This window comes from Ornithorhynchus anatinus, chromosome 5 (assembly GCF_004115215.2).
Source record: "Ornithorhynchus anatinus isolate Pmale09 chromosome 5, mOrnAna1.pri.v4, whole genome shotgun sequence".
Classification (NCBI taxonomy): Eukaryota; Metazoa; Chordata; class Mammalia; order Monotremata; family Ornithorhynchidae; genus Ornithorhynchus; species Ornithorhynchus anatinus.
The window spans coordinates 38,659,782-38,679,089 of record NC_041732.1 but is presented as its reverse complement, the minus strand read 5'-3'; the positions used below and the strand labels follow the sequence as shown (position 1 = coordinate 38,679,089).

The window sequence follows — 19,308 nt, the reverse complement described above, 5'->3', positions numbered from 1 at the left end:
CTCACTAAGGTCTTCAAGGCCAGGAAACAGAATGTGGGAGGTGAAAAAGGGAGCACTTTACCTCCTGCAAAAAACCTGGAGCTCTCACTTCCCTAGGTGGGGTCTTCAAGGCCAGAAAAGAGAATGTTTGAGGTGAAAAAGCATACCCAGTTGGTTCCTGCAAGCCACCTCCAGCTTGAATTGCTCTGCATAAGGTCTTCAAGGCCAGAAAAGAGACTATCGGAGCTGAGAAGGGAGAGGTTTGCTTCATGCAAACCATCTCCAGCTTGGACTTCTCTGAATAAGGCCTTCAGGGCCAAAACAGAGAATTTGAGAGCTGACCAAATAGACCTTTGCTTCAAGCAAACCATCTCCAGCGTTTCGTTCTCTGCCTAGGGTCTTCAAGGCCAGAAGAGAGAATATTTGAGCTGAGAAAGGAGAAATGGGCTTCATGGCAACCATCGCCAGCTTTGACTGCTCCGCCGCAGGTCTTCACAGCCCAGAAAAGGAATGTTTGAGGTGAAAAAGGAGAAACCTGGCTTCATGCCAACAACTTCCAGCTTGGATTTCTCTCGCTAGGGTGTTCCGGGCCAGGAGAGAGAATGGCTGAGGTGAAAAAGGAGGCATTTTCTTCATACAAACATCCTCCAGGCTTCGTTTCTCAACCTGATGTCTTCAAGGACACAGAAGAGAAGATTGCATCTGAAAAAGGGGACATTTCCTTCATGCGAACCATCTCCAGCTTCAGTTTCTCTGCGTAAGGTCTTCAGGGCCAGAAAAGAGAATATCTGAGCTGAAAAGGGAGACGTTTACTTCCTGCAAACCATCACCAGCCTTGACCTCGCTGCGTACGGTCTTCAGGGCCATAAAGAGAGATTTTGAGCCAAAAAAGGAGACCTTTGCTGCATGCCAAACATCTCACGCATCGACGTCTCCGCCTCAGGTCTTCGAGGTCCGGAATAAGAAGGATTGAGGGGAAAGAGGGGAAATTTGTTTGCTTCTTGCAAACGACTTCCCGCGTTCATTTCTCTGGCTTGTGTGTTCCAGGCCAGGCTAGAGAATGGTTGAGGTGACCAAGGAGGAATCATGTTCACACAAACCTCCTCCAGGTTTCATTTCTCCATCTGAGGTCTTCAAGGCCACAAAAGAGAATAGTTGAGCTGAAATTGGAGCTATTTGCTTCCTGCACACCATGCCCAGCTTTGACATGTCTGAGTAAGGTCTTCAGGGCCCAACAAGAGTATTTCTGAGCCTAAAAAGGAGACCTTTGCTTCATGCAAACCATCTCCAGCTTTGACCTCTCTTAGTAAGGTCTTCAGGGCCCAAAAAGAGAATTTTGGAGCTGAAAAAGGAGACCTTTGCTTCATGCAAACCAGCTCCAGCTTTGACATCTTTACCCAGGGTCTTCAAGGCTAGGAAAAGCTAATAATTTGCTTGAAAAAGGGGAAATTTGCTTCATGCAAACCATCCCCTGCTTTGACTTCTCTGCCTACGGTCTTCAAGGCCAGAAAAGAGAATATTAGAGTTTTGAAAAAGGAGAAATTGGCTTCATGTAAACCATTGCCAGCTTGGACTTCTCTGCCTAAGGTCTTCAAGGCCAGAAAAGAGAATATTGGAGCTGCAAAACGAGAAATTGGTTTCCTGCAAACCATCCCCATTACTGACCTCTCGGACCTAAGGACTTCCAGGCCAGAAAAGATAATTTTTGAGCTGAAAAAGCCTCCAGTTGCTTCCTGCAAACCACCTCCCGCTTGAATTTCTCCCGCATAAGGTCTTCAAGGCCAGAAAAGTGAATATCTGAGCTGACAAGGGAGAAGTTTGCTTCATCCAAAGCAGCTCCAGCTTTGACTTTTCTGCCAAAAGTTTTTCAAGGCCAGATAGGAGACTATTTGAGCTGTAAAAGCCTCCAGGGGCTTCATGCAAACCATCTCCAGCTTTTATGTCTCTGCCTAAAGTCTTTAAGTCCAATAAAGTGAATATTTGAGCAGAAAAATGAGAAATTTGCTTCATGCAAACCATCTCCAGCTTTCATTTCTCTGCCTAAGCTGTTCAAGGCTGCAAAAGAGAATACTGGTGCTGGAAAGGGAGAATTTTGCTTCATGCACACAGTCTGCAACTTTGATATTTCTGACTAAGCTCTTCAAGGCCTCAGAAGAGAATGTTAGAGCTGAAAAAGGAGAAATTTGCTTCATGCAGACCACCTCCAGCTTTGACCTCACTTCCTAAGGTTTTCGAGTCCAGAGAAGAGGATATTTGGCCTGAAAAAGGAGAAATTTGCGTCATGCAGACCACCCCCAGCTTTGACTTCTTTACCTTGGGTTTTCACGGCCAAAAGAGAGAATATTTGAGCTGAAAAAGGAGAAATTTGCTTCATGCAAACCATCTCCAGCTTTGACCTCTCTGAGTAAGGTCTTCCAGGCCGCCACAGAGAATGTTTGAGGCAAAAATGGAGAACTTGGCTTCATCGTAAAGTTTACCTCATCCTTTTTCTTTCTACCTAAGGTCTTGAAGACCTGAGGCAAAAATATTTAAGCTGGAAAAGGAGAAATAGGCTTCATGGAGAAACACCTCCTGTGTATGAGTTCACCTCAGCCCCGCAAGGCTTCTTAAATGAAAATGAATAGAGTATATTGGTGATGAATTGGAGAAATAAGTTTTACGCTTTCCTGTCTCCCACCTGAAGTCTCCATTGCTTCAAGTGAGAACATTTGAATATTTGAGTGGAGAAAGGAGAAATTTCCTTCCTGCAGAAACATCTCCTGATGATTAGTCCACTTGAGAAATTCAAAGCTTTGCAATAGAGAATATTGGAGGTGAAAAAAGGAATAATTGGCTTCATGCAAACAATCTTCTCCCTTGGTATCTCTTCTCAAGGTCTTCATGGCCTGACAAGAGCACCATTTATGTTGAAAAAGAAGTTTTCTGGATGCAATCGCCTACTCTTGTTTCTCTCCCTAATGTCTTCAGGGACTGAAAAGTGGATATATGGGTTTAAAAATGGAGAGAGTGGCTTCATGGCAAACACTGTCCTCATGTTCTGTCCACGGGAAGCGAGTATTTGTGATGAAAAAGGAGGACTTTGCCTCAGGCAAATACTCTCCAGCTTTGATTTCTCTGTTTAATGCCTTCAAGGCCAGGAAAGAGAATTTTTGAGCTGCAAAAGAAATGTAATTCATGCAAATAACCTCCAACTTTTATTTCTATACCTAGGGCCAGAAAAGAGAATATTTGAGGGGAATAGGGAGGAATTTGGTTCATGCAAACATCGTCCAGCTTTAATTTCTCAAGCTACGGTCTTCAAGGTTAGAGAAGGGAATGTATGAGGTGAAAAGGGAGAAATTTGCTTCAGGCTAACATTAACTAAGTTTTTTGAAGGAGAAAGAGTTACAACAGTGAAAGCTGATTCCAACTCCTGAATCAAAGTACTCCATCTACGTGGCGGTGCACGATCAAGAACTTAACCATATTTTCTCTATCCCTGCAGGGCCAGCCAGCATGACCCATGAAAGACTATTTCAGCCACAGAATTTCTCATTCTGGAAGAATAGAGGCCAAAAGAAAATCAGATGATTTGGGGGTTTGGAGACTATCCAGCTACTGGTTCATAGGAAACTGATCTGGACCTGAGGCTCAGTGTCGAGCCTCTGGTCCTGGTTATGGGGGGTGAGAAAAGAAAATCTGAAGTGGAAGAGGAGAGATTTTGCATAATGCCCAATTCTGGAAAAACTTTGCTTCATGCAAAACGGCCTCTCTTCCAAAGCTCTCCCATCCTGGGTCTTCACAGCCCCCTGGGCGATTGGGGGCCAGTGGGGAATTTACTTGATTCTCTCAGATTTCTCTTGGTGAATCATCTCCCATCCTTGCTAGCTTGGTCTTTGCATGGGGTGATGGGGAGCCAGGAAACCCCAAAGAAATTCTATAGGGGCAAAGGAGTCTCTCCATGCAGAATCTCCTAAAAAATATGGTCCAGCTATCGAAGAAATCCATAGTAGGTCTTTAGGACTGCATTTCTGGAACAAGAGGTTATTCTCCGAGACAATCTGGGATAGTTCTCTTGTGAACCTTCTGGTTTCCAGAGTGGTTAGAGCTGCTCCAGTTGGGCCACTTTGGCTCATTTTCCATGTCATTCATTGTCTAGTTTTAGAGGGAAATATCTTTCCAAAGTCTATTGGGTTATATCAGCATTAAAATTTCAAACCTGTTACGGCTAAAGCGCGACAGAGATACCTCCTTGTCCTTCTCCAGATCATGACCGACCACCTCACTGTTCAGTGGAATGTTCTTTTTCTCTCACTCAATGAATAGAAAACCCAGATCAAGGATTTAGGCCATGCATCACACCAGTCTGTCAAAAGTCAATAAAATAGTTAAATAAAATAAAAATAAATGCCAAACTTAGGTACAAACAGCACAATAAAATACAATAAAACAGTTTAAAAGAAAAATCAATCCTAAAATCACTAACATATAAAATAGTGAACATATAAATACCTGCAACACTGATTCCATTGAATGTAGATGTGTGGCATTTTTTGAAGATCCGAAACACCCCTAACTGGAGGACCAAAAGGGGCGAGGTTTATCTTTGCTCTTTCTACTGTGATTAGGTGAAAGGCTTTCTGAAAGCTGGCTGATTATAACCCTATAGACTCACCCAAAACCTGGAAGGAAAATTTTCAACTAAGTAGTCAGCCATATTTCACCTCTTCCTATTCTTTGTTGCAGATCGTCTCTATGTCATTAGGTATTTGGTCCTCAAGGTTTTGATGGTTTAACATGTTTGGGGGTGCTACTTGGGGTGGGATCCTGCCCATCTGCAGGCCGCAAGCACCGAGCCCCTCCAGAGGACCATCGAGAGTCTTCCTGGGAACCGCTGAGTGGGTCACTCCCAGAATTGCCAGGAGCAGAGGTAAGAGAGTGCCGAATGGTAAGAAATGCCTAATTACCGTTAAGGGTGATCCGTTCATGAGATATCCTCAGGGTGGCCCAGGGAGCGGGAAAATGATGCCTTGATGGATTTCCGTGCACCTGCACCTACCTTAGCTCTTCCACTTCAAAATCTGCTGGTAGGATTTTTGATCCCCACAAACAGCAAGGAGAGAATCCGGGAGAGGTGCAGCAGTGGACCAAGAAGCTCTCTCACTAAAGAAGAACTCACGTGGTTGTGTCTGCCGTCCGAGGCATGGCCATTGTCCCTGTTGCCCCGTATTGCAGGGGGGAAGCAGGGGCAGCCCGGTAAGAGGGGACCCACCGTGGGGGGGAGGAGGGAGGTAATTGACCAGACCTGAGGAGGTGGGACGGAGGGTCCACACCCATTGCAGCACTGCCACTAGGTGCCCTCTCATCCTCAGTGGAAGCCCCACTACAGGGGTACAGTGGCAGGACAGGGGAGGGCGTGGCGTAGAAGGGGGGAGGTGGCTTGGGACGCCCTTCTCTTCTTCACCTTACTGCCACACAGACCCCTCCTTCAGTTTTCCTCCTTTTATTCTCTCCCTGCTTCCATTTCTCCTTCTCTCTCTTCCCCAAAAGAAGTTTAAAATATTGTTTCAACAGCTCCCTGACAGTTCAGGACCACACCCCCCCAGCCCAATCAGCTGTAACATCTTCCTGGATTCTCAACAGCCTGAGGGAAACGATCCTGATTCACTCCTGAACTGGACCAGGCCTGAGGTAGAGTGACAGAAGGTCCAAGCCCACTGCTGCACTGCCACTAGCTGCCCCCGATCCTCAGTGGGAGCCCCACTGCAGGGGGGACAGTGGTCGGGACAGGGGAGGGAGCATCAGGGAGGAGGCGGGTTGCTTGGGACTCCTTCTCTTCTCTTTCCCCCCACGTCACCTTTCCTCTTTTTCTCTCCCTACTTCCATTTCTCCTACTTCCCTCTCCTCCTTAAAAAGTTTACAAATGTTATTTCGACTGCCTCCTGACATTCCAGGACACTAGCCCTCCAGCCAAACCACCTCTAACATCTTCCTTGATTCTCAACAGCCCGAGGGAAAACGATCTGGAAGCACTCCTGCCTCCATCTCAAACTATGCAACCCCAGGTCAATGCCTCAGGATGTCTTCTAGCTCCTGGGCTTGTCTCCGACCCCTACTAGATCCACCCCTTCCCTTTCTCTATATTCCCGGGAAACCTCTTCTTCCCCAAAACATTAAGTTCATGAACAAAAGTTGTTAAAATCCATTCTCAAACCTGAAGATCTCCCTTGGTTTGTGGATTGGGTCTTTGTATGTTTCAAAGAGATGGTGTCTGCACAGGTTAATCAAGGGAAGGACGTTCCAGGCTGATGACTTAGAAACTCTGTTTTGTCCAAAGGAAAGTCAGTGTGGCAGCCCTGCCTAAAGGTTTTTTACTGTAAGCAGATTTGGGGGGTGGGGGGGAGGGGCAGATGGCAGGGATTGCTGAGCCAGACAAAGATGTGACAGTTCTGTGGGGAAAGTGGAATGATGATCTCTAGCACTAGATGCCCCTTCTTCCTTACAATTTTTTTTTCCCTTTTGCAGCACCCAGGAGGCCCCATGTGCCCCACCTCGATCTAGCAGCCTGAAACTTTCCAAGGTATAGTTTGTAGTGTGCATACCCCATATCGTGGGAGGAAAGGGGAGTGGGGGAGCGGGGACAGCCTCATGAGAGGGCATCCAGGGGTTTGGGGGGCTGGAGGGGAGGAGGAGGGACGTAGGAGGTCACAGACCAGGCCTGAAGAGGGACCAAGCCCACTGCAGCACTGCCACTAGGTGCACCCTGATCCTCAGTGGGAGGTCTATTGCAGGGGGGAACAGTGGCAGTGCAGGGGAGGGAGCGTCAGGAAAGAGGCAGTTGCTGGGGACCCCTTCTTTATCTTTTCCCCCCTTTGCATTCCCTCCTTTTTCTCCTGCCACTTTCATTTCGTCTCAGTTTTCTTCCCTAAAAGAGTTTAAAATGTTGTTTCAACAGCCCCCCTGCAAATCCAGGACCACAGCCCTCCAACCAAATCAGCTCTAACTTCTTTCTGGATTCTGAACAGCCTAAAGAGAACAATTCCGAAGCACTCCTGACTTCACCTCAACTCACACAACCCCAGGCCCATGTCTCGGGATGTCTCCTGAAGCCTGGGATTGGCTCTGATGGCCACTTGAGCCACCCCTCCTCCTTCTTGCTCTCCAAAGAAAACCTGTTCTTCCTTCAAACACTGGATTTATGAATAAATGTTCAAATCCCATCTCCAACCTGATGGTCTTCCTGTGTGTTCATGCATTCATCCCATCATATTTATTGAGAGCTCACCATGTGCAAAGCACTGTACTAAGCACTTAGGAGAGTACGATATAAAAACAAACATAAAAATTCCCTGCCCAAGTCTAGCGGATTGTGTGTGTGGATTGGGTCTTTGTATGGTTCAAAGAGATGGTGTCCAGACAGAATAAGAAAAGATGTTCAGTGCTGATGACTACAACTCCTCTTTGTACAAAGGCTAATGATGGTGGCAGCCCTGGCTGAGGGCTTTACAAGTAAACAATTGGATGGGAACACCTGAGCCAGCCAAAGGAGTGACAGTTCTGTGGGGCAAGTGAAAGGGTGACTGTGGCACTTCATGCCCCCTCTTCCTTAGGAGGTATTTTTTTCTCCCATTGCCAGTTCCCAGGAGATCTGTTGTGTCCCTGAACCAGACTGAAACTTGCCAAGGTAGAACTGGTAGTGTGGCCAGCTTCCTTGGAGTAGCCACAAGGTAACCAGATTAGATACATTCCCTGTCCCACCTATGGCTCAGGGATTTAATCTCCACTTGAGATATTCCCAAGGTAGTGGCAGCAAGGCTTCTCTCAAAGACAGAGACTTGCCCTCCTTTCCCAATCTGGAAGTACAATGAAACTGATCCTTGGTCAGGTATATAGCAAAAAATCAATACACTTTTAGTTCTTCACATTTCTAAGAGGTGGACATTTAGGGGTGATGTATGTTATGATGTTCCTTGGTACATAATGTACCAATCCTTTACAATACATTTTTCACTCCTCTTTGCAAAGTGTGGTTCCTACACTTGCTGCATTTCTAAACTACCTCATTCAACTGAAAAGTTTGAAGCTTTACTTTCTTAGACCACCCCGGTAAAGAGACCTTCTAAAAATGTGTATTCTAAAAACATGGAGCTGACTTCAAATGATCTTTAGGATTGGACATCACGATAGGGAGACCAATATCAGAAAAAAAACCCAAATCTATTCATTCAAAGAAATTCAGCCTATTACTTTCTCCTAGAAAGTTTTTTTTTCCCCCTTTATTGTTTTTTTCCCTTTAATGTACTGTTAAGATGGTTTTGTTCTCAAAAAGACTCCACTGGAGGAAGGTAGCAATGAACTTCATTTTCACTCCTCATTTCACAAATCCCTGCATTCTTGTCACAGGAATTAACTGCATTATCACACATTAGCAGAGGCAAAGACAATATGAATCATACCTGGATGAAAATTATATTTTTATTTCACAGAGATGGCTAAATCCAATCTAAATTACTAAATTAGGACAGGAAACCCTTTTCAACTTAATATGCATGTTGAGCACATGAATGGCACTGTGTTTAACAGAGAAAAAGAGTTTGAAACAATACTGTTTACTGCACTGATTCTTCACACAAAGGAAGTCCTCAGGTCAGGCAAGTTGGATATATAACGACAAAGCTTTTATCTCTGATGCTATATGACTTATTTCCCAATAAATTCAAACCTATCCTTCAGCATGTACATATACATATTTAATATGCATTCATCCTTCAACTCTTTTTGAGAATTATGTACCTCACATGGGTAGCTCAGCTGAAGCTAATTATGCAATTCCCTGCTCATCTCAGAGGTGTCAGGAATCTGCACTAAGGACATCCGATGCCCTTAACCACTGCCTTTAACCCAATCAGCACTTGTATTCAGAGGGCACTTGCATGAATGCTCCGTGACCTTGGTCAAGTCATTTTGCTTTTCTGTGCCTCAGTGACCTCATCTGGAAAATGGGGATGGAGACTGTGAGCCTCACATGAGACAGGTACTGTGTCCAACCTATTTTGCTTCTATCCACCCCGCTTTAGAACTGTGCCTGGCACATAGCAAGCGCTTCACAAATGGCGTCATTATTATTATTAGGCATAAGGAGATAGACAGCACTCTCACTGAATAAACTAGCCCCTTGACTACAGCCTCTCTTTCCTTCGGTCAACTGCTGCAAATGATACCTTTTAAAAATGCTAATTGGAGCACATAACATCCCTCCTCAGTAATTCCCAAAGGCTCTCCCTTGCTTCTAGCATTAAGTAAAATTAAGACAACGGACAGTGGGCCCCCTCTAATCTATATACTCTTCTGCTACAACTCAGCTCATAACCTTTATTCCTCCCAAGCAAACTTTACATTTATCCCTCTTCTACTTTTTCGCCCCCTGAAATACCCTTCCCTCTCAGTTTTGCCAAACCACAACCTTCAAAAACTCCCTCCAAAAAATCACTTTCTCCAGATGCATTCCCTAACTAATCTCCTACTTTCCCAGACAGGCCATTTCCTCCACCACCTCAGTGCTCGTTCTATTAATTTGGTGACCCATTTGTCATTTATTAAAAACAGTTTCTTCTATCTATTCTTTCTTGCTTACTATGGTATCTTTTGTCAATTAATAGGAACTGTCTACTGTCTCCTCCATTAGATTGGAAATTATTTGAGGGCAGAAATCACACCTCTTCCTTGTTTTGTAGGTTCCCCAGGCACCTAGAATAGTCATGGGCACACTGCAGGTGCTCAAGAAATCCTGTTGACCTAGATACTGCTTTTGACTATTTCCACAAATGGTGCCTTAATAAGAGGACTTATCTGCACAGTGCCATGAAGTGAGGCAGATATGGGATAATCAGAATGGACACAGTACCTTATCCCAAATGGGCCTCAGTCAAAGGGGTAAGGAGGGAAGGCATTTTATCCTCATTTTACATAAGGAGGAACTGAGGCTCAGAGTCACATAGTAAGCATTTAAAAATACCATTAGAAATACTTGAATATTTGGGATGATTGAATTTTCTCTTTTTATTGGAAATGGCCCACTACCTTAACAGGACTTTTGTTCTTTGACAGAGGGGATGCAGGAACTCTATTATAGGAGCAGAAGGAGACCAACTCTTGGAACCCCAGAGGTTTTTTTAAAAAATGGTATTTGTTAAGCACTTATTATGTGCTAGGCACTCTACTAAGCACTGAGAGAGATACAAACTCATCAGGTTGAACACAGTCCCTGACCCATATAGGCTCATATTCTTAACCCCCATTTTACTGATGTCGTAACTGAGGCACAGAGAAGTTAAGTGACTTCCCCAAGGTCACACATCAAGAGGGTGACGGAGGCAGGATTAGAACCCAGGTCGTTCTGATTCCTGGACTTGTGCTCTTTCCACTAGGCCACGTAGTTCTCCAGCCCTTTGAGGAAACCAAATTATCTTTCTGGGATGGAACAAACTCATCTCAAATGATCCTAATGTCACTACAGGGGCAACAGGGGAGTATCAGGAGTTTCAAATTGAGGGTAGATGGTAAGCTGCTCTTTGGACACTTTAAACATCTCTAGACTTTAGGCTTTTGTCTACCAACTCTGTTATACTGTTCTCTCCTACAGCTTTGTACAGACTTCTGCACAGTCAGTGCTCAATAAATAACACTGATCAATTTCAGGCAACTACTGCTCTGAAAAAACTAAAGTCCCTATGTTTAGATAGCTAGCATATGCATACTCAGAAAACTGGGTTACCAAATTTTTGTTTGTGATATTTAGAGGGGTGTGCTATTTACGGTCAAGTCACTAGGGTTGTCATTTAGCACACTGAGATAGTAATGAAATCAACAGGGCTTTACAACATTCTTATATTTCACCATCAAATCAAGGGGAAAAGCTAGGAAATGGCCACGCTATGTGCTTGCCTCCAGGACCTTATTTGTGGTAGAAAATAAGGTGCCCATGTCACCCCAGTTAAGGTGTAGGGAGTTGAGGGAGGCCACACAAACAAGGGAATGTACCAATGTACATAGAAACCAATGGCAGTGATTAAGCACGTAATCAATAATAATAAAAAATGGCATTTATTAAGTGCTTACTAGGTGCCAAGCACCTGTTCTAAGCAATGGAGTAGATACAAGGTCATCTGGTTGTCCCACGTGGGGCTCACAGTCTTAATCCCCATTTGACAGATAAGCTAACTGAGGTACAGATAAATTAAGTGGCTTGCCCCAAGTCACACAGCAGACAAGTGGCAGAAACGGAATTAGAACCCACTTCCTTTGACTCCCAAGCCCGTACTCATTCCACTAAGCCACGCTGTTTAATACTATGTCCTGCACACCATGAGCACTCAACAAATACCCACTGATAGACTGGTTGGTTCCCACAAAATGGGAGTGATACCAGCCTTGCTGTTCATCAGAAGGTGGGAGGGCAGGTAAGATGTATTGCCATCTTACCCCTGGCACACTTGCTATCCCATATTTCTTCCTGCCAAGTTGTCTGTAAGTTGAAACTCTTCCAACATCTTCTACTTCCTGGAAAAAGATCTGGTCCCAAGCAAAATTAAAAAAAAGAAATAAATCACACCTATAAAGCTCTTCTATTTCTCTTGATTTGTCCAACTGGAACAGATATCTCTTCAGGCCCAAGGTCTATGTAAGAGTGAATACATAAGTATCCCTGATGATCTGGGTATGTGGCTCTTTCTGTCGACGTTGGGGTGTCTTTGGGAGTGAATGAATTCCGGAAGACGAGGAATGGTGATTCATAAGGTATGAACAGTAGCTAGAGGAGTAAAACATACGCAAATGATTAACTTGGCAAAATGCAACACTGTTTTTCAATGTTTCAAATCTAGGATCTAGGGTGTTCTTGATTTGGCAGCCTGAAAAATTACATCACGTCTTTCTTCCTCTCTCTCTCGAGCACTCGCTGATTACCAGCAAGTGACTTAGAGAACGTTGTGCTACAAATCACTAGGCTATATTCTCTAAGTCACTTTAGAGAATATAGCCTAGTGATTTGTAGCACAACATTCCTATGTTGCATAATACTAAAAATAACAGAAGATATCAGTAAACTTGACATTCGCTCTGAAAAATTCTGTCCTAATTTCATGTCGTTTTGCATCGTCACCTGTATTTGACAGAATATTCTTTGGAATTGTGATTTGCAGAAATTTTTCTTTGGAATCTGTAATACACAAAACTTTGTTACCTCTATTTTCAATGCAATACTTCCCAGTTCTTGGATTTCCCTCTACATCATCCAGCTTGCCCATTTCAAAATGACCAGCTCCACCAGGCCAGGTTAACTTCAGTCCCTTGGCCTTCCATTTCTTCATCTCTAATCTTTCAAACTTGTTAACACCCTAACTCGCACCACAGCTTGGGTTGGCAAGATTCCTGCAAATCTCTTCCTCCACTGCTTGTCAAATAAGCGTCTATTAGCAACTGCCTGCATAGCACTTCTGTTCATAGCTTTAATTCATTTATTTATATTCATATGTCTCCTCCTCTAGACTTTAAGCTCATTGTGGGGAGACGATATGTCTACCGACTCTGTTGTATTGTCCTCTCCCAAGCACTCAGTACAGTGCTCTGCACTAAGTGCCCTGTGCTCCTCCTCCACCCTCTGCTCCTCCCCCTTCCCCTCCCCTCAGCTGAGCCTCTTTTCCCTCTGCTCCTCCCCGCTCCCCTCAGCACTTTGCTCTTGGTATATATTATTTATTACCCTATTTATTGTGTTAATGATGTGTACATCCCCTTGATTCTATTCATCGTGATAATGTCTTGTTTTTGTTTCGTTCTGTTTTGCTCTGCCGCCTGTCTCCCCCGATTAGACCGTGAGCCCGTCATTGGGCAGGTGTGGTCTCTATCTGTTGCCCAATTGTACATTCCAAGCGCTTAGTGTACTAAGCTCTACACATAGTAAGCGCTCAATAAATACTATTAAGTGAATAAATTAAATACAATCGACTGACAGCTCTCCCTCGCTATTCCACGTAAATCCTGGAAGCTTCAGGTTCCACTGTTCCCTACGGGAGGTGTACAGTGAGTCCTGGCAGGAGTGGCAAGAAGGGTGTCCACAGTGGGGGCAGCAGCCACAAGGTCCATGGGGTCGCAAGGGATGCTTAAAATCTGACCCACCCGGGGATCACAGACCTATTGATTTCATCTCAAAACTCACCAGCAGCCAATGGGCAATATCACCTGCTCCACGCTGGACGCCTCGCAAAACTCTGCCGGCTTTCTTTCACTTGGTTGGGAGAGGAGAAGGAGTGCAAATGCGTCAAGGCCCTCTACCTCATTCAGGTTATCTGGTCGCCATGGACGTGTTCATGAGAGGATCTGGTGGAAACAAAAAATTTTCACCAGTGGCTTTAAAGCATTCGATCACAATGCCCCCTCTTTCCTCCCCTCACTACTGTCCTACTACCTCTCAGACAGCACACTTTGCTTCTCTGGTGCTAACCTTCTCGCTGCACCTCAATCTCGTCTATCTCACTCCTGACCCCTCGCCTGCATCCTGCCTCTGGCCTGGAATGCCCTCCCTCCTCAAATCCAAAATTAAGAATAATAATAATAATAATGATGGTATTTAAGTGCTTACTATGAGCCAAGCACTCTTCTAAGCGCTGGGTGTCCCACGTGGGGCTCACAGTCTTAATCCCCATTTGACAGATGAGGTAACCGAGGCACAGGGAAGCAAAGTGACTTGCCCAAAGTCACACAGCTGATCAGTGGCAGAGCCGGGATTAGAACCCACTACCTCTGACCCCCATTCCTGTGCTCTTTCCACTAAGCTCCACTGCTTCTCAATTACTCTCCCCACCTTCAAAGCTTTAATGATGGCACAATTCTTCCAAGAGGTCTTCCCTGACTAAGCCCTCCTTCCCTCTTCTCCCACTCTTTTCTGCATCGCCCTGACTTGCTCCCTTTATTCACTTCCCAGCCCTACTAGGTTGACGAACACACCTGTAATTCATTTATTTTATTGTCAGCCTCCCCCTCTAGACCATAAGCTCATCGTGGGCAGGGAATGTGTGTTTACTGTTATAGTGTATTCTCCTAAGTGCTCAGTCCAGTGCTCTGCACACAGTGAGTGCTCAACAAATATGACTGAATGAATGAACAGAAAGGGGACACCGATGGTATCGTCGGGGCATACGGCACACAGACCTTGGGTCTCCCTTGCAGCCAGAACACAAGGAAATAATACTAATAATAGCAATAATAATAATAGTTGCATTTGGTAAGTGCTTGATATGTCTTGCTATGTGCAAGACATTGTGATGAAGGAGATACAAGATAACTGGGTTGGATATCCCGGTTACCTGTTCTACAAACCTGTTCTGCTCACAGATGAGTGAACCGAGGCACGGGGAAATTCAGTGACTTGCCCAAGGTCACACAGCAGACAAGTGGTGGAGCCGGGATTAGAACTCAGATCCTTCCCACACCCAGGCCTGGGCTCTATCCACTACTCCATGCCGCTTCTCAGAAAAGAGAGGTGAGGATCAGCTGTAACTCCAGGCTAGTGTGCTCCAAAGTAGCAACATGGCCTAGTGGCTTAGGAGTCAGAGGACGGCAGTTCTAATCCCGGCTCCACAACTTGGGTGAGTCACGACACTGCTCTGTGCCTCAGTTTACCTGATTTGCAAAATGGGAATTAAGGCTGTGAGCCCCATGCGGAACCACCTGATTGTCCTGTATCTACCCCAGTGCTTAGAACAGTGCTTGGCACATAGTAAGCGCTTAACAAATACCATTATTATAATTATTATTAGTATTATTATTAGTAACACAAGGATGGATTAATAGAATGGCAGGGAACATATCTACCAACTCTGTGGTATTGGACTCTAAATTTACGGTGGGCAAGGAATGTGTCTGTTAGAGTGTACTCTCCCAAGCACTTAGTGCAGTGCTCTGCACACAGTACCCACTCTACAAACACCACTGATGAGGTCAATCCCAGCTCGGCCACTTGTCTGCTGTGTGACCTTGGTTAACTCGCTTCGCCTCTATGGGCCTCAGTGATCTCATCTGTAAAATGGGAACGAAGACTGTGAGCCCCAAATAGGACAGGGACTGAGTCCAACCTGATTACCTTCTACCTACCCCAGCGCTTGGCACATAGTAGGCACTTTACAAATACCTTCATTATTATTATTACTCTCCCAAGCACCTTCCCCGCGAGCCCCTTATCCACACACACGGTAAGCGCTCAAAGAACACCGTCGATGATGATGAACTCTTCCAAGCGCTTGGTACAGTGCACTGCACACAGTTTGCACTCAACAAATACCACTGTTGAGGTCACGGGCTTTTATCCCAGCTCTACCACTTACTTGTCTGCTGTGTGACCTTGGGTAAGTCGCTTCGCTTCTCTGTGCCTCAGTTATCTCATCTGTAAAATGGGATTTAAGACTCTCAGCCCCAAATAGGACAGGGACTCTGTCCAACCTGATTACCTTCTACCTACCCCAGTGCTTAGCACATAGCACTCAATAATAAGGTTGGTATTTGTGAAGCGCTTACTATGTGCAGACCAATGTTCTAAGCGCTGGAGTAGATATAGGGTAATCAGGTTGTCCCACGTGAGGTTCACAGTCTTAATCCCCATTTTATAGAGGAGGTAACTGAGGCACAGAGAAGTTAAGTGACTTGCCCACAGTCACACAGCTGACAAGTGGCAGAGTCGACAAATACCTTCATTATTACTATTACTCTCCCAAGCATCTCCCCCGCGAGCCCCTTAAATTCAAACACATTAAGCGCTCAAAGAAAGAACACCGTCGATGATGATGAACTCTTCCAAGCGCTTAGTCCGGTGCCCTGCACAGTGTGAGCGCTCAACAAACACCATCGATGAGGTAGGACTGAATATGACCGAATTGAGTGAACAGAAAGGGGACATCGATGGTATCGTCGGAGCATACGCCACACAGACCTTAGGTCTCCCTTGCAGCTAGAACACAAAGAAATAATACTAATAATAGCAATAATAATAATAGTTGCATTTGGTAAGTGCTTGCTATGTCTTGCTATGTGCAAGACATTGTGATGAAGGAGATACAAGATAACTGGATTGGATATCCCGGTTGCCTGTTCTACAAACCTGTTCTGCTCACAGATGAGTGAACTGAGGCACAGGGAAATTCAGTGACTTGCCCAAGGTCACACAGCAGACAAGTGGTGGATCCGGATTAGAACTCAGATCCTTCCGACACCCAGGCCTGGGCTCTATCCACTACTCCATGCTGCTTCTCAGAAAAGAGAGGTGAGGATCAGTTGTAACTCAAGGCTAGTGGGCTCCAAAGTAGCAACATGGCCTAGTGGCTTGGGAGTCAGAGGACGGCAGTTCTAATCCCGGCTCCAAAATTTCTTTGCTGGGCAATCTTGGGCAAGTCACGACACTTCCCTGTGCCTCAGTTACCTGATCTGTAAAACAGGAACTGAGGCGGTGAGCCCCATGCAGAACTACCTGATTATCCTGTATCTACCCCAGTGCTTAGAACAGTGCTTGCTTGGCACATAGTGAGCGCTTAACAAATGCCATTATTAGTAATAATAATAATAATGATAATGTTGGTATTTGTTAAGCGCTTACTATGTGCACAGCACTGTTCTAAGCGCTGGGGTAGATGTAGGGTAATCAGGTTGTCCCAGGTGAGGTTCACAGTTAATCCCAATTTTACAGCTGAGGTAACAGGCACAGAGAAGTGAAGTGACACGCCCAGAGTCACACAGCTGCCATGTGGCAGAGCCGAGATTCGAACCCATGACCTCTGACTTCCAAGCCCGGGCTCTTTCCACTGAGCCACACTGCTTAGGATGGATTAATAGCATGGAAGTGAACGCATCTACCAACTCTGTCGTATTAGCCTCTAAACCTACAGTAGGCAGGGGATGTGTCTGTTATAGTGTACTCTCCCAAGCACTGAATACAGTGCTCTGCACACAGTATGCACTCAACCAACACCCTTGATGAGGTCAAGGGTTTTAATCCCAGCCCCGCCACTTGTCTGCTGTGTGACCTTGGGTAAGTCGCTTCGCTTCTCTGGGCCTCAGTGATCTCATCTGTAAAAGGGGAATGAAGACTGTGAGCCCCAGATAGGACAGGGACTGTGCCCAACTTGATTACCTTCTCCCTACCCCAGTGCTTCGCACACAGCAAGCACTTAATAAATACCTTCATCCTTATTATTCCTCTCCCACGCATCTCCCCCGCGAGCCCCTTATCTGCACTGCACACACAGCCAGCGCTCCAAGAAAGAACACCGTCGATGATGATGAACTCTTCCAAATGCTTAGTACAGTGCCCTGCACACTGTGAGCGCTCAACAGACACCATCGATGAGGTAGGACCGAATATGACTGAAATGAACAGAAAGGGGACACCGATGGTATCGTCGGAGCATACGCCACAGAGACAGACCTTAGGTCTCCCTTGCAGCCAGAACACAAGGAAATGATACTAATAATAGCAAAAATAATACTAGTTGCATTTGGGAAGCGCTTGCTAGGTCTTGCTATGTGCAAGACACTGTGATGAAGGAGATACAGGATAACTGGGTTGGATATCCCGGTTACCGGTTCTACAAACCTGTTCTGCTCACAGATGAGTGAACTGAGGCACAGGGAAATTCAGTGACTTGCCCAAGGTCACAAAGCAGACAAGTGGTGGAGGCGGGATTAAAGCCCAGATCCTTCCCACACCCAGGCTTGGGCTCTATCCACCACTGCATGCTCCTCCTCAGAAAAGAGAGGTGAGGATCAGCTGTAACTCAAGGCCAGTGGGCTCCAAAGTAGCAACCTGGCCTAGTGGCTTGGGAGTCAGAGGACGGCAGTTCTAATCCCGGCTCCACAACCTCTTTGCTGGGCAATCTTGGGCAAGTCACGACACTTCTCTGTGCCTCATTTACCTGATCTGTAAAAGGGGAATTAAGGCTGTGAGCCCCATGCGGAACTACTTGATTATCCTGCATCTACCCCACTGCTTAGAACAGTGCTTGGCACATAGTAAGCGCTTAACAAATACATTAGTAGTAGTAGTAGTAGTAGTAGTAGTAACCCAGGGATGGATTAATAGAATGACAGGAAGCGTATTCACCAAGTCTGTGGCATTAGACCCTAAACTTACGGTGGGCAGGGAAGGTGTCTGTTAGAGTGTACTCTCCCAAGCACGTGGTGCAGTGCTCTGCACACAGTACCCGCCCTACAAACACCCTTGATGAGGTCAAGGGTTTTAATCCCAGCCCCGCCACTTGTCTGCCGTGTGACCTTGGGCAAGTCGCTTCGCTTCTCTGGGCCTCAGTGATCTCATCTGTAAAATGGGAATGCAGACTGTGAGCCCCAGATAGGACCGGGACTGTCCCCAACCTGATTACCTTCTCCCTACCCCAGTGCTTCGCACACAGCAAGCACTTAATAAATACCTTCATCATTATTATTACTCTCCCAAGCATCTCCCCCGCGAGCCCCTTATCTGCACACACAGCCAGCCCTCCAAGAAAGAAGCCCGTCGATGACGATGAACTCTTCCGAGCGCTCAGTACAGTGCCCCGCCCCGTGTGAGCGCTCACTAAATAGCACCGATTGACTCCTAGCCAGCAGAGGGTGCAGACCGGTTTGGTGTTCTCCTAGAAGGCACTGCTGGGGTGGGGCTCTTGCCAAGGCCCCGCGGAGCGGAGACTTACCCAGCCCGGAGAGCGGCCCGGCTACCAAGCCGGCGAGCAGGGCCAACAAGGCCACCATTGCGCGGCCGCGGCCCCCAGTCACCTGCAGCGCCGGCCCGGACGGCCAGGGGGCGCTACGCCACCGGCCCGACCGACGCTATTCTCTGCGCCTGCGCGCCCAAACACCCACCGCGTTTCCCCCCGCGGCGCGCTCCCTTCTCTGCGCCTGCGCGGCCCCCCAGCGCGCTCCCTCCTCGGCGGCGGCGCGCCCGGAACGGTCACCAACGGCTGCCGGTCTTCGGGGACCTGCGGCGCCCCCTGCCGACACGGGCCAAAGCTGCAGGGACGCGCCCCCTTCGCTGAGGTCGCCCTGCTTGCTGACCTAGGTGCCCAGCACCCTTGAGATTTATTTGTAATTCACTCATCCAAACGTCTTTATTGAGCAGTTACTATGTGCAGAGCACTGTACTAAGCGCTGGGAATGGACAATTCGGCATCAGAAAGAGACAGTTCCTGCCCATTGACGGGCTCACAGTCTAAGCAGCGTGGCTTAGTGGAAAGAGCCCGGGCTTGGGAGTCAGAGGTCGTGGGTTCTAATTCCGGACTCCGCCACTTGTCTGCTGTGTGACCTTGGGGATATCAC

General features: G+C 46.4%; 2 long non-coding RNA genes across 2 annotated transcripts; one reads left to right on the top strand and one right to left on the bottom strand.

Moving 5' to 3' along the window:
- The first annotated feature begins 5,209 nt into the window (after window positions 1-5,209).
- On the top strand, window positions 5,210-7,187 carry LOC114812045. Its single transcript, XR_005660008.1, has 3 exons — window positions 5,210-5,649; window positions 6,484-6,538; window positions 6,914-7,187. It is a non-coding gene; the product is annotated as an uncharacterized LOC114812045 (long non-coding RNA).
- A 4,376-nt stretch (window positions 7,188-11,563) lies between these two features.
- Window positions 11,564-18,841, bottom strand: LOC103166357. The gene is made up of 3 exons (XR_003759689.2): window positions 18,687-18,841; window positions 13,172-13,332; window positions 11,564-11,767 (listed from the first exon to the last, which is right to left on the bottom strand). It is a non-coding gene; the product is annotated as an uncharacterized LOC103166357 (long non-coding RNA).
- Between the last annotated feature and the right edge of the window lie 467 nt (window positions 18,842-19,308).